Here is a 13,941-nt window from a genome sequence, read left to right on the forward strand (position 1 = left end):
CTCATGTCCCCTATTACCCCCACCACCCAGCAGTGCAGGGGCAGCCTCCACCAGGCCCCCACTCATGTCCCCATGCACCCCCAGCAGTGCAGGGGCAGCCTCCACCAGGCCCCCACCCATGTCTCCTACCACCCCCACCCCCCAGCCACCAGGGGCAGCCTCCACCAGGCCCCCACTCATGTCTCCCACCACCCCCACCCCCCAGCAGTGCAGGGGCAGCCTCCACCAGGCCCCCACTCATGTCCCCATGCACCCCCACCCCCCAGCAGTGCAGGGGCAGCCTCACCAGGCCCCCACTCATGTCCCCATGCACCCCCACCCCCCATCAGTGCAGGGGCAGCCTCCACCAGGCCCCCACCCATGTCTCCCACCACCCCCAGCCACCAGGGGCAGCCTCCACCAGGCCCCCACTCATGTCTCCCACCACCCCCACCCCCCAGCAGTGCAGGGGCAGCCTCCACCAGGCCCCCACTCATGTCTCCCATCACCCCACCCCCCAGCCACCAGGGGCAGCCTCCACCAGGCCCCCACTCATGTCACCCATCACCCCCACCCCCAGCCACCAGGGGCAGCCTCCACCAGGCCCCCACTCATGTCCCCTATTACCCCCACCCCCCAGCAGTGCAGGGGCAGCCTCCACCAGGCCCCCACTCATGTCCCCATGCACCCCCACCCCCCAGCAGTGCAGGGGCAGCCTCCACCAGGCCCCCACCCATGTCTCCCACCACCCCCACCCCCCAGCCACCAGGGGCAGCCTCCACCAGGCCCCCACTCATGTCTCCCACCACCCCCACACCCCAGCAGTGCAGGGGCAGCCTCCACCAGGCCCCCACTCATGTCCCCATGCACCCCCACCCCCCAGCAGTGCAGGGACAGCCTCCACCAGGCCCCCACCCATGTCTCCCACCACCCCCAGCCACCAGGGGCAGCCTCCACCAGGCCCCCACTCATGTCTCCCACCACCCCCACCCCCCAGCAGTGCAGGGGCAGCCTCACCAGGCCCCCACTCATGTCCCCATGCACCCCCACCCCTCCGCAGTGCAGGGGCAGCCTCCACCAGTCCCCCACCCATGTCTACCACCACCCCCACCCCCCAGCAGTGCAGGGGCAGCCTCCACCAGGCCCCCACTCATGTCGCCCATCACCCCCACCCCCCAGCCACCAGGGGCAGCCTCCACCAGGCCCCCACTCATGTCTCCCACCACCCCCACCCCCCTGCAGTGCAGGGGCAGCCTCCACCAGGCCCCCACTCATGTCTCCCACCACCCCCACCCCCCAACAGTGCAGGGGCAGCCTCAACCAGGCCCCCACCCATGTCTACCACCAGCCCCACCCCCCAGCCACCAGGAGCAGCCTCCACCAGGCCCCCACGCATGTCCCCTATTACCCCCACCACCCAGCAGTGCAGGGGCAGCCTCCACCAGGCCCCCACTCATGTCCCCATGCACCCCCACCTCCCAGCAGTGCAGGGGCAGCCTCCACCAGGCCCCCACCCATGTCTCCTACCACCCCCACCCCCCAGCCACCAGGGGCAGCCTCCACCAGGCCCCCACTCATGTCTCCCACCACCCCCACCCCCCAGCAGTGCAGGGGCAGCCTCCACCAGGCCCCCACTCATGTCCCCATGCACCCCCACCCCCCAGCAGTGCAGGGGCAGCCTCACCAGGCCCCCACTCATGTCCCCATGCACCCCCACCCCCCGGCAGTGCAGGGGCAGCCTCCACCAGGCCCCCACCCATGTCTCCCACCACCCCCAGCCACCAGGGGCAGCCTCCACCAGGCCCCCACTCATGTCTCCCACCACCCCCACCACCCCCACCCCCCAGCAGTGCAGGGGCAGCCTTACCAGGCCCTCACTCATGTCCCCATGCACCCCCACCCCCCGCAGTGCAGGGGCAGCCTCCACCAGGCCCCCACCCATGTCTACCACCACCCCCACCCCCCAGCAGTGCAGGGGCAGCCTCCACCAAGCCCCCACTCATGTCGCCCATCACCCCCACCCCCCAGCCACCAGGAGCAGCCTCCTCCCGGCCCCCACTCATGTCTCCCACCAACCCCACCCCCCTGCAGTGCAGGGGCAGCCTCCACCAGGCCCCCACTCATGTCTCCCATCACCCCCACCCCCCAGCCACCAGGGGCAGCCTCCACCAGGCCCCCACTCATGTCACCCATCACCCCCACCCCCAGCCACCAGGGGCAGCCTCCACCAGGCCCCCACTCATGTCCCCTATTACCCCCACCCTCCAGCAGTGCAGGGGCAGCCTCCACCAGGCTCCCACCCATGTCTACCACCACCCCCACCCCCAGCCACCAGGGGCAGCCTCCACCAGGCCCCCACTCATGTCTCCCAGCACCCCCACCCCCCAGCAGTGCAGGGGCAGCCTCCACCAGGCCCCCACTCATGTCCAACTCATGTCTCCCACCACCCCACCCCCCAGCAGTGCAGGGGCAGCCTCCACCAGGACCCCACTCATGTCCCCATGCACCCCACCCCCCAGCAGTGCAGGGGCAGCCTCCACCAGGCCCACACTCATGTCTCCCATCACCCCCACCCCCCAGCCACCAGGGACCGCCTCCACCAGGCCCCCACTCATGTCTCCCACCACCCCCACCCCCCAGCAGTGCAGGGGCAGCCTCCACCAGGCCCCCACCCATGTCTACCACCACCCCGACCCCCCAGCCACCAGGGGCAGCCTCCACCAGGCCCCCACTCATGTCCCCTATTACCCCCACCACCCAGCAGTGCAGGGGCAGCCTCCACCAGGCCCCCACTCAAGTCTCCCACCACCCCCACCCCCCAGCAGTGCAGGGGCAGCCTCCACCAGGCCCCCACCCATGTCTACCACCTCCCCCACCCCCCAGCCACCAGGGGCAGCCTCCACCAGGCCCCCACTCATGTCCCCTATTGCCCTCACCCCCCAGCAGTGCAGGGGCAGCCTCCATCAGGCCCCCACTCATGCCCCCATGCACCCCCACCCCCCAGCAGTGCAGGGGCAGCCTCCACCAGGCCCCCACCCATGTCTACCACCACCCCCACCCCCCAGCCACCAGGGGAAGCCTCCACCAGGCCCCACTCATGTCTCCCACCACCCCCACCCCCCAGCAGTGCAGGGGCAGCCTCCACCAGGCCCCCACTCATGTCTCCCATCACCCCCACCCCCCAGCCACCAGGGGCAGCCTCCACCAGGCCCCCACTCATGTCCCCTATTACCCCCACCCCCAGCAGTGCAGGGGCAGCCTCCACCAGGCCCCCACCCATGTCTACCACCACCCCCAACCACCAGGGACAGCCTCCACCAGGCCCCCACTCATGTCTCCCACCATCCCCCACCCCCCAGCAGTGCAGAGGCAGCCTCCACCAGGCCTCCACTCATGTCCCCATGCACCCCCACCCCCCAGCAGTGCAGGGGCAGCCTCCACCAGGCCCACACTCATGTCTCCCATCACCCCACCCCCCAGCCACCAGGGGCAGCCTCCACCAGGCCCCCACTCATGTCTCCCACCACCCCCACCCCCCAACCACCAGGGACAGCCTCCACCAGGCCCCCACTCATGTCTCCCACCATCCCCCACCCCCCAGCAGTGCAGAGGCAGCCTTCACCAGGCCCCCACCCATGTCCCCATGCACCCCCACCCCCAGTAGTGCAGGGGCAGCCTCCACCAGGCCCAAACTCATGTCTCCCATCACCCCACCCCCCAGCCACCAGGGGCAGCCTCCACCAGGCCCCCACTCATGTCTCCCACCACCCCCACCCCCCAGCAGTGCAGGGGCAGCCTCCACCAAGCCCCCACCCATGTCTAACCACCACCCCCACCCCCCAACCACCAGGGACAGCCTCCATCAGGCCCCCACTCATGTCTCCCACCATCCCCCACCCCCCAGCAGTGCAGAGGCAGCCTCCACCAGGCCCCCACTCATGTCCCCATGCACCCCCACCCCCCAGTAGTGAAGGGGCAGCCTCCACCAGGCCCACACTCATGTCTCCCATCACCCCACCCCCCAGCCACCAGGGGCAGCCTCCACCAGGCCCCCACTCATGTCTCCCACCACCCCCACCCCCCAGCAGTGCAGGGGCAGCCTCCACCAGGCCCCCAACCATGTCTACCACCACTCCCACCCCCCAGCCACCAGGGGCAGCCTCCACCAGGCCCCCACTCATGTCCCCTATTACCCCCACCCCCCAGCAGTGCAGGGGCAGCCTCCACCAGGCCCCCACTCATGTCCCCATGCACCCCCACCCCCCAGCAGTGCAGGGGCAGCCTCCACCAGGCCCCCACCTATGTCTACCACCACCCCCACCCCCCAGCAGTGCAGGGGCAGCCTCCACCAGGCCCCCACTCATGTCTCCCATCACACCCACCCCCCAGCAGTGCAGGGGCAGCCTCCGCCAGGCCCCCACTCATGTCCCCTATTACCCCCACCCCCCAGCAGTGCAGGGGCAGCCTCCACCAGGCCCCCACTCATGTCCCCCTGCACCCCCACCCCCCAGCCGTGCGATTTGCCTGGGTACGTGTACTTCGGGGTGCACGGGAAGTTCCACACGTGATTGGCCTTGGTACGTGTACCTCGGGGTGCGTGGGAAGTTCCACACGCGATTAGCCTGGGTACGTGTACTTTGGGGTGCGCGGGAAGTCCCACACGTGATTGGCCTGGGTACATGTATTTCGGGGTGCGCGTGAACTTCCACACGCGATTAGCCTTCGTACGTGTACTTCGGGGTGCGCGTGAACTTCCACACGCGATTAGCCTGGGTACGTGTACTTCGGGGTGCGCGGGAAGTCCCACACGCTATTGGCCTGGGTACATGTACTTCGGGGTGCGCGTGAACTTCCACACGTGATTGGGCCTGTGAGAGTGGGGTACATGTATTCCAGGGGTGGGCGGGAATATTTACCCGCGACTGTGCCTGTGAGAGCGTGCTACGTGTATTCCTGGGGTGGGCGGGAAGATTCACACGTTCACCTACGACGTGCCGAAAAATTAATGGTCCAATCCTGAGACACGTACGCCAGCATGAAGCAGGCGTACGTCGACCCGCGCAGCATAAAAGTGCGCGCAAACAACAAACAAGCTCATACGCCAGGATGAATATACCATTCCTAGCAGCAGTGGCCATGGGTTACCAAAGGAGGAGGAGGTCAGTGAGGGCCCGAATTTTCACTCCCAGAACCTGCCTTTTTGGGATGCCTGATGACCAGGTGTATGGGAGGTAGAGGTTTCCCCCACACAAAATACTGGACCTGGTCAGTGAGTGGGAGGATCACCTCACATCACCCACCCTGTGCTCCCAAGCACTCAGCCCTCTGGAGAAGGTCCTCAATGTACTGCAATTCTTGGCCACAGGATCATTTCAGCGGACAAGTGCCATAGTGGGTGGGGTGTCACAGGCCACTCAGTCACGCTGCCTACACCAGGTCTTGAACATCATCACTGCACGCCCATCAGTCCGTAGGCACATATACCTGCCCAGGACACCTGACCATGTGGCACTACGTCCCCCCAGGGCATCTGAGCACATCTATAGGAACCACAAGCACTGGCATTCCATCAATGTGCAGGTAGTATGTAATGCTAAGGGAATCATCACCTCAGTTTATGCCAACTATACAGGGTCCACCCACGACAGCTTCATTTACCGAATGTCTACCCTAAGCCGGGACCTAGAAGCTGGGCGGCATGGCGATACATGGCTGCTTGGTGAGTATGAATGCCACTGCACATGCATGCATGTCAGATGCAGAGTAGTGTCACTACCCCATTAATGATACCCATCACCTCCTCACCAGGGGACAGTGCCTACCCTCTGAGCACCCACATGATGACGCCAATTCGGAACCCCATCACGCATCCAGAGGTAAGATACAACACAGCCCATATTGCAACCCGGGGCATAGTGGAGCGCACATTCGGAGTGCTCAAGTCACGCTTTTGCTCCCTTGACTGTTCTGGCGGGCAGCTGTTATATGCGCCCCCAGTAGTGTGCAGGATCATAGTGGCAGCATGTGTCCTGCACAATGTTGCAACACGCCGGGGCCTGGCTGTGGACCTGGTGGTGCCCCCACATCCCCAACCACATGCACGGCCGCTGTGCATGGGAGGGGAGAGGGCACGGGGTGAGGCAGCCCGTACGCAGCTGGTGGCTAATTACTTCACATAGAAATCACACCCCAGTGGAGTGCACACAGGCCTGGCACATACCATCTGATAAGCAATGATGACTCGACCTGACAATTAAGACGAACAAAGGGACTGTCAACTGTCAGAACCATAGCAGCCTGAGATTGTTCATGTGGAAGTGTCACAATGTGTGCATCCCTACCTACACAAACACCACCAATGCAGTGTCATGAAAAGACACTTCCATGCTGCAGAAATGAATACCCACTTGCAAAATACTACATGAAAACAGTGCCATGTCACCCACCCCCTCTCCACCATGGCCACACAACACACCATGGCATGTCATGCAATGTGAGAGGAAAGAAATTCATCCCCACAACATGCCCCAAGTGTCATCAGCTACAGTGTCCCTAATGGAAACATGTCCACACATGAAATGCTCACAGTAATGCAGGACCTAGAACCCACATTACCAAATACTTACCAAGAATACCAATCACCTACACAACCTCCTACCTACCTTAAACATGACATTACAGACTTAAAAATTAGCTAGCCTCACCACCTGATGATGACAGCCCTCCGAACACTTCCAATATACAGTGTTAGCGCAAGAGTGTAGGTGCACTGCTTACAACATGGACTCCAGTTCCAAGGTGGACCGCATTGTGAAGACATGAGGAATGGACCTGCAAATATGGAGGATGAGATGGATGCAGAGGCACATATCAATACACCACGCAGTGTACAATACAACAACAATATGCACTATGAATGTATACACAGTATTGACTACAGACTGCCCACACAGCTCATGGGAGTCCAATGTCACCATGTACGTCAATGTCACTTGGGCACACCCTTTGCAAGCCCATGGAAACAGGAAGCAGGAAGGGTGTGTGTGACAAAAACCCAAGCATCTGAACCAAATCCATGACAAGCCTGCATGTGCCCAGCCACAATGCAGCGTATGCCCACGGGAGCCACACAAGGCGACACACAGTCCAAAAAAAAAAAACAAAAAAAAAAAATGCCCTTTAATGGGCCCAGGGGGGTGGGGGAGGCCACCCAGGAGGTCCGAGGACAGGGTGCACACCAAAACCCACCTGTGTGGATCTTGCTAAAAAAAAACACCTCCATGGGCTCATGGCCTACACGACTACCCTATTGTGGGAGTATCACTGCTGTCGCTATCCTCACCCTCTGCAGCTGCATCAGGAGGTGGTGGCACTAAGGGAGGCAGCCCACGCAAAGCCCTAGTCTGTTCCTCCATGGCTGCAAGCATGCGGGTGTGGTAGGTCTCGTTCTGGAGGATAAGTGTGCGGAGGTCCCCACGCAACAACTCACGGGATGCCCGGACCTCCACCCTAGTTGCCTGCATCTCAGCTGAGAGCGTACGGGTGAGACGCTCCAGCTGCTGTTCTGTCCTTCGGTTTGTTGAAGCCTCAAGCTCAACAAGAGTCGTCCTGAGGTGAAGGAGTTCCAGCCTCAGGGCTTCCCTGTGGCCCTGGGACTCTATGGAGATGGCTTCCTGCAGAGTCGCCAGTGCCTCCCGCCTGTCCCTGTTGGACGCCAACATGTCCTCCCTGTGTGAGTGGCAGATGGAGTCGGTTGCCTGCTGTAGTCGCTCCATCAGCCTTTCGGGGGGGACAATGGAAGTGGCCAGCCTATCCATGGCCTGAGCCATCATCTCTGATGATGCTGCCTGTTGGGTTGCCATACCATAAATGGATTGCTCCCATGCGGTATTGCCAGGTGGCGTGCGACCACCACGTCGGCGGGCACCACACCTGTCTGGCGCAAGGCGAACTGCGCCTTGCTGTGCCGGCACTGCCTGAGGCTGCAGGACTGCATTCCCCCTCTGATCTGCTGGCCCAGGAACAGGATCAGATGTCGCGGAGTGTGACCCTGCATCCGTAACCACCAAAGGCGTACCTGCCAACACTGACATCCCCATTGAGGGTTCTAACCCTGGTGCAGGTGGGTCGGACAGAACAGAATCCCTCCCAGGAACACTCACCTGCGACGGCACGTAGGTCTCATCATCCGAATCGACACCTGAGTACAGCTTGGGGGAGGTGCAGCCAGAGACACCCCTTGAGAGCACGACCTGCAGCAGTTGTGGGTTCTCACCCACCACCACACCACGTCCCTCACTGGTGGTCGGTCGGCCCTCAGACCCCTCCTGGGTCTGCACCATCTCCACAACCCCAGCAGTATCAAGTGCGTCTTCCCTTGCAAAGACATAAAAGAAAACAAATGGAAACAGGCATTAGCACCATGGCACACAATTAGGGCTGAGAGGCTACAGAAACAGTACTTGATTGACACATGTCCCACATGACTAAAACACCCCCATGCATGCACCGTCACTGCGTGTGATGGGGATGCAGATGGCACACATTGATGACACCAAGATGGAAGATGAACACATTTGCTGCATGCTGCCTAGCAGTGGCATCACACATTGGCCAGTGATTGGCAGGTCAAATACACATGCCATCACACAGATGGCATGTACCCTAGCCATGAAGTGAAGAGGGAGAGGAGGTCACCAATTGTTCATTCAGTCCAGTTTGTTCATATAATTGATTATTTTCATTGTAATGGTTCAAATGTTTAACCTGCAGCTGCCAGTCAAAAATGGTCCTATAGCACAGGGACATGTCCAAACTAATCATGTCCACGAAACTGAGCCAGTCCACTGTACCATAGCCATGTCAGACATGTGACAATAGGACTGAGAAATCCCGAGTAAAAGTGGTGTTATGCAAACAATCTGCCAGAATAAACAGAGGTAAATAAGCAACAGTGTTTTGGCAAGATGACACTCCAAGGGCAACTGGCGTGGTGTTGGGCTGGATGTCTAATGTTGGCCGAAGGGATGCTGCTATACCCAAATGCTGTTGCCAAGAATGTATAGGAAGAGGCACATGGGTGAGCCGAACCACGCAGGCACACACACCCTCCCCTGGCACCCAAACAGAAGCCCTCCCACACACACCATGCACATGGATGACACACACATGCATGTACACTCACCGGACAATGCCTCGTAATCTGCCAGTTCTCCCACGCCTTGGATCTGTTCCTCCGTGACGTAGGTCCCAGCAACCTGCTCATGTGGAGTGAGTTCTATGTCGTCTGCTGGAGACCCATCTCCAGTCACTAGAGTTGCGGCATGACTTGAGGCCAGCTTATTCTTTGCCCTGCGCTTCAGGTCATTCCAGCACTTGTAGCATTCATTAGCTGTGCGCCTCACGATTCCAAGGGTACCTATGATGTCCGCAATGGTCTGCCAGTGTGCCTGACATTGTGCAGGTGTGGTCTTGGATCCTGCAACAATCACCATTTCGCGGTCATGTGCGGACACATACTCTACAAGTGCATTCAGTTCGGCCTCATTGAAGCTGGGCTTCCTTGACGGGCCGGACTGTGTAGCCGTGTCTGGGGCATCAGCCTCTACTGGACGAGCACTCTTCCTCTTCCGCTTGGAAGGTGGTGGGGATCCTGAGTGTCATAGGCCGCTCTGGACACTAGGGGCAGGAGCGTGGGATTGCACACTCAGCATGGGAGTTGGTGCAGGCATTATCTCAAGTGTGATGGTGTCAGGGGGAATGTCAGCATGATGGACTTGGACCGACACTGTCCCGGATGGGTGTGTGAGAGGTGGGGTGGATGGAGCCGCAGCTGCCCCTGCACCCTCCCCAGCCTGCCTACGCGGGGCAGCAAATGACCTAACTGCCCCTGATCCACGTGGCCTGATGACACCAACGTTCACCGGCGCACGTGGCCTAGACCTGCTGACCTGGAAGTCAGCCATGGAGTCACCCTGTGCCAGGTCTGGTTCCACAGTGGGCTGGTCCAACAAGGGCTGAGCATGGATGGTGTCAGCCACGGTAACCTCAACCGGGGGGGGGCATGGGTGTCCCTGACTGCTCCTCCACACATGGGGGGCTAGGGGCACCCTGCAAGTCACGGCCACGTCCCCTACTGGATCCACCACGGCCACCACTCGGGGCTCGGCCACCTTTGCCACCCTTACGGCTTAGTCGCCTCCCAGCCATGGCACTGATGTTATTGTGCGTATGGGAGTCAATGTGAACTATTGTCCTGGGCAATTGGGGGTCAAAGAGGTTGGGTACCAGATGGTAATCGTACCCTAGTGCTCTAGCAAGGCTGTATTTCACCCCTGGGGAAAGATGACGGGTCACGCAATGCACAGGCACCCCAAAAAAGCAAAGTAAGGTGCACGCAATCCCTCCTAGACCACGTGCGTGGAAAAATAAACCTGCACTACGCTGTGGCACCCAGGAACACAAGAATGAATGTATGCGTGTCACACGCAGCCTAGAATGACCTCTGAAGGGGTACGCGACACACGGAGCAAGCACAGATATTAAATATGTGCGCGACTCACCGTCTGCCAGGAACAAAAGCGTGAAAAATATGCGCGTGTGTGCGTTGGAAACACCCCCGCCAAAAGAAGAATTGTACGCTGTCTGAGGAGACAGGACAACAGTAGTGGGGAACGCTGTTTGAGGAAACAGGCCCAGGAAAAAGAGGAAAAGAGAAAAAGCTGTCAGAGGTAACAGGGAGTACGAACTGGAAACGCTGTGAAGTAAATCGCGTGTGAACCGACAAGAAGTACAGATTTCACCCACTCGCACTCCACGAAAAGCACGTACAAGGAAATGGCGTTCTACACGTACCTTTTATACAGGCGTTACAGACGCGCATACGCGATGAGGCCATTTCCAACAATTACGCGCTTTGACACTCGGACGTATATCTCTTCATTTTTACACACGCCATTCTCTACGGCCATGCGCGTGACGTCACAGCTGCGCATGGTGGCCTTTGGGCCAATGAAATCGCATATGCGAGCACACGTGGTAAAACTGCACGTCCGAGTGTCATCGCGTGTAATCGGAGGGAAGTGAGCGTACACGCGATTGGCCTGGGTACGTGTATTTCTGGGGTGCGCAGGAAGTTCCACACGCGATTGGTGGAAATCCACATGTGCTCTGTCATCACGTGTAATGAGGGAAACACCCGCGCGCCTCACGTCACAGACGCGCTCACGCGCTAAGGGCCTTTGGTCCAATGAAATCGCATATGCGTGCTGACGTGCATACGCGCTAAGGGCCTTTCCTCGATTTACACGCGACGTGCAGGATTTTCAAGTGCCAAATCACTCTGTGTCAAGCTGGCCACGCGTAAGCACACGGAAGACCATGCTCCTGCCCAAAAGGCCGAATTACTGCCCCCCAGAGCCCCGAGCAGCCTCTCACGAGCCAGCTGCTGCTGCCTGCCTGCCTGCCTGCTTCCACCGTGCCCTGCCATTTGGTGCCTGCACATCAGCCATCTGCAGGGGTCCATTTGCTGTGTCCCCCCCTGCTGGAACAGAAGACTCCCGACTAGGATACCATCGCTCCACAGCCCAGCCCCAGGACCCAGTTGCCCACCCACTCCAGCCTCTGGGGTTGCCATGTCGGGCACTGCAACATCTGGCACCAGTGGCAACCCCCGGCCAGAGAGGCAGAGGGGCACCAGCTTCAGTGCCACCGAAGTTGGTGTCCTGGTGGAGCAAGTCCTGGGGCAGTATGATGCCCTCTTCGGAAGTAAGCGCGCCAACAAGGAAGGACGGACTCGGATCTGGACGGACATCGTGACTGCCATCAACGCGGAGGGGGTGGCAGTCCGAGACTACCAACATGTCAAGAAGCGGTGGGATGACTGCAGGTCCAGGACCCTCTTGAAGGCCCGGCGCCTCGTGGAGGGGGACCGGGGACACATGAGTACCACCAGATGAGGGTCCTGGAACGCGTAGGCCCAGCGCTCCACGCCCAGATCCTTGAAAGGCAGACCCGTCTGGAGTTGAGCGGTAAGTGGCCAAGCATTGCTGTGTGAGACAGGGCATGTCGCAGTGTGCTGGTTGTCTGATACTTGCCTGTATGTGTGACATAGGCCATGTATGCATGTGTGTGTGCAGGGACGTCATGCATGTGAGACCAGTAATGTGTGAACCACACGGTTGGTGCATGTGTTCAAATGCAACATGGGTTGCCCTATGCAGAATGGCCACATGAAAGCATGCCAGTCTCTGTTCCTGGACATGGGTGAGGGATGGGTGCTGATGCCATGTACATGTATGCTGTCCATGTCTGTGTGTCTGACCTGCGTGTCTGTGACTTGTGAATGCCAGGGATGCATGACACATGTCTGTCGCAATGTTCAGGTTCACTGATGCAGCCTAGTCATCCTTGTATCCACTTTGTCTGTGGTGTACGAGGCCAGATGGATGAAACTAGGGTGAAGTGTGTGTATGTGATAGGCATGGCCCATGATGCATGTGAGTTCCCAAACAACAGTGTATGTTTCAAGAATCACTTGGACATGTATGCTAATGTCCATAGCATGCACCATGCCTGTTACCGCATGTGTTTTACCTGCACTGAGCCATGTGTTGTGGAGGGACATGATGGAAGTGATCTTTGACAGTGCCACTCATCTGCTATTGGTTCCTGTCTAGGGGACCATTGTAAAGTACCCTGATGCTTGTGTTCTATGTCTCCCTCTACACAGCGCCACGTGAAGAAGAGGGCAGAGACGGCTCTGTGGAGCAAAGCAGGGGGGATGCCCCCACAGCTGCAGCGGAAGGGGTGGGTGAGCCCCCACAGTGGCTTGCAACGGGGCAAGACGGGGTGGAGCCATCCAGGTTGGTGAATTCCACAGAGGAGGAGGAGGCCGCTACTGAGGCGCACATGGGGCCTGGTGGGGGCATCCCTGCTGGTGCAAGTGTTGCAGTCCAGGGGCAGGAGGCAGCACAGGTCGCCGTGGAGGGGCCTGTGCATGTCACTGTCCCTGACACTGTGACGCACCACCATGCACCAGCAGGGATGCCCCATCCCAGGCCCGTCCGCAGGTAGGGGGGATGTCCTTATCATCTGACTCCCCTCCACCTGCAGACGAGGAGACCCCTGGCCGTATGGAGAAGGTACTGATTGGTGTCGCGTTGCGCACAGGTGCAATTCGTGATGAGGTGCGTACTTCCCGGGAGGAGCATGCACGTCATCACGGAGAGCACCGTGCCGATGTGGCCCAGTTGGGATCGGCCATGGTGGGGGGTTTCCTACATGTGACGGCTAATCTGGCGACCCTCTCCTCCTCTGTGGAGACTATGCACCAGTCGTTCAGTCGTTCTCCATGCCGTCTTCCGGCCCAGATGCCACCAGGGCCCCCTGTGGACCTGCCCCGACCAATGCAGCTGGCTCGGTGGAGATCCCATCCCTGCCACAGTCGGGAGTCGGAGGTCCAGCAGGGGTGGACACACCAGCAACTGGACCCCAGCAGATGGAGGATGTGACGGCATCATCGGGCAGGGCACGTGCATGACGGCGTCGGTGGATTCCATCAGCCTGGATGCCGTCGTGCTGGCACAGGCAGTTCCGTCGGAGGCAGCGGCAGGCTCGACGTGGGAGGCATCATGGCTCGGGGCCATCAACATCAGGGGTGCAGGCATCGGCCGGAGGGCAGGAGAACCCTGGAATGGTAGTGGCTTCCGTGTGGGAGCGGTTGGGCCAGCAGATAGGTGCGGAGCGGCAGCGGGCAGAGGAGGTACGGCTCACAATGGTCAGGGCGGAGAACTCCATGCGGAGGGCGCTGAGGCGGGCTCAGTGCTCGAGGGTCTTCGCAGGGAGTTGGAGCTGGACACTGCTTTATCCCTGCGAGACCTCGGGGCCAGGGAACATGCTCGCCTCCAAGCCATTGAACAGGAGTTCGATGATGCCATGGCCCATGATGACATCCAGTGAGCC

This window comes from Ambystoma mexicanum, chromosome 10 (genome assembly GCF_040938575.1).
Source record: "Ambystoma mexicanum isolate Mex_15411 chromosome 10, UKY_AmexF1_1, whole genome shotgun sequence".
Lineage (NCBI taxonomy): Eukaryota > Metazoa > Chordata > Amphibia > Caudata > Ambystomatidae > Ambystoma > Ambystoma mexicanum.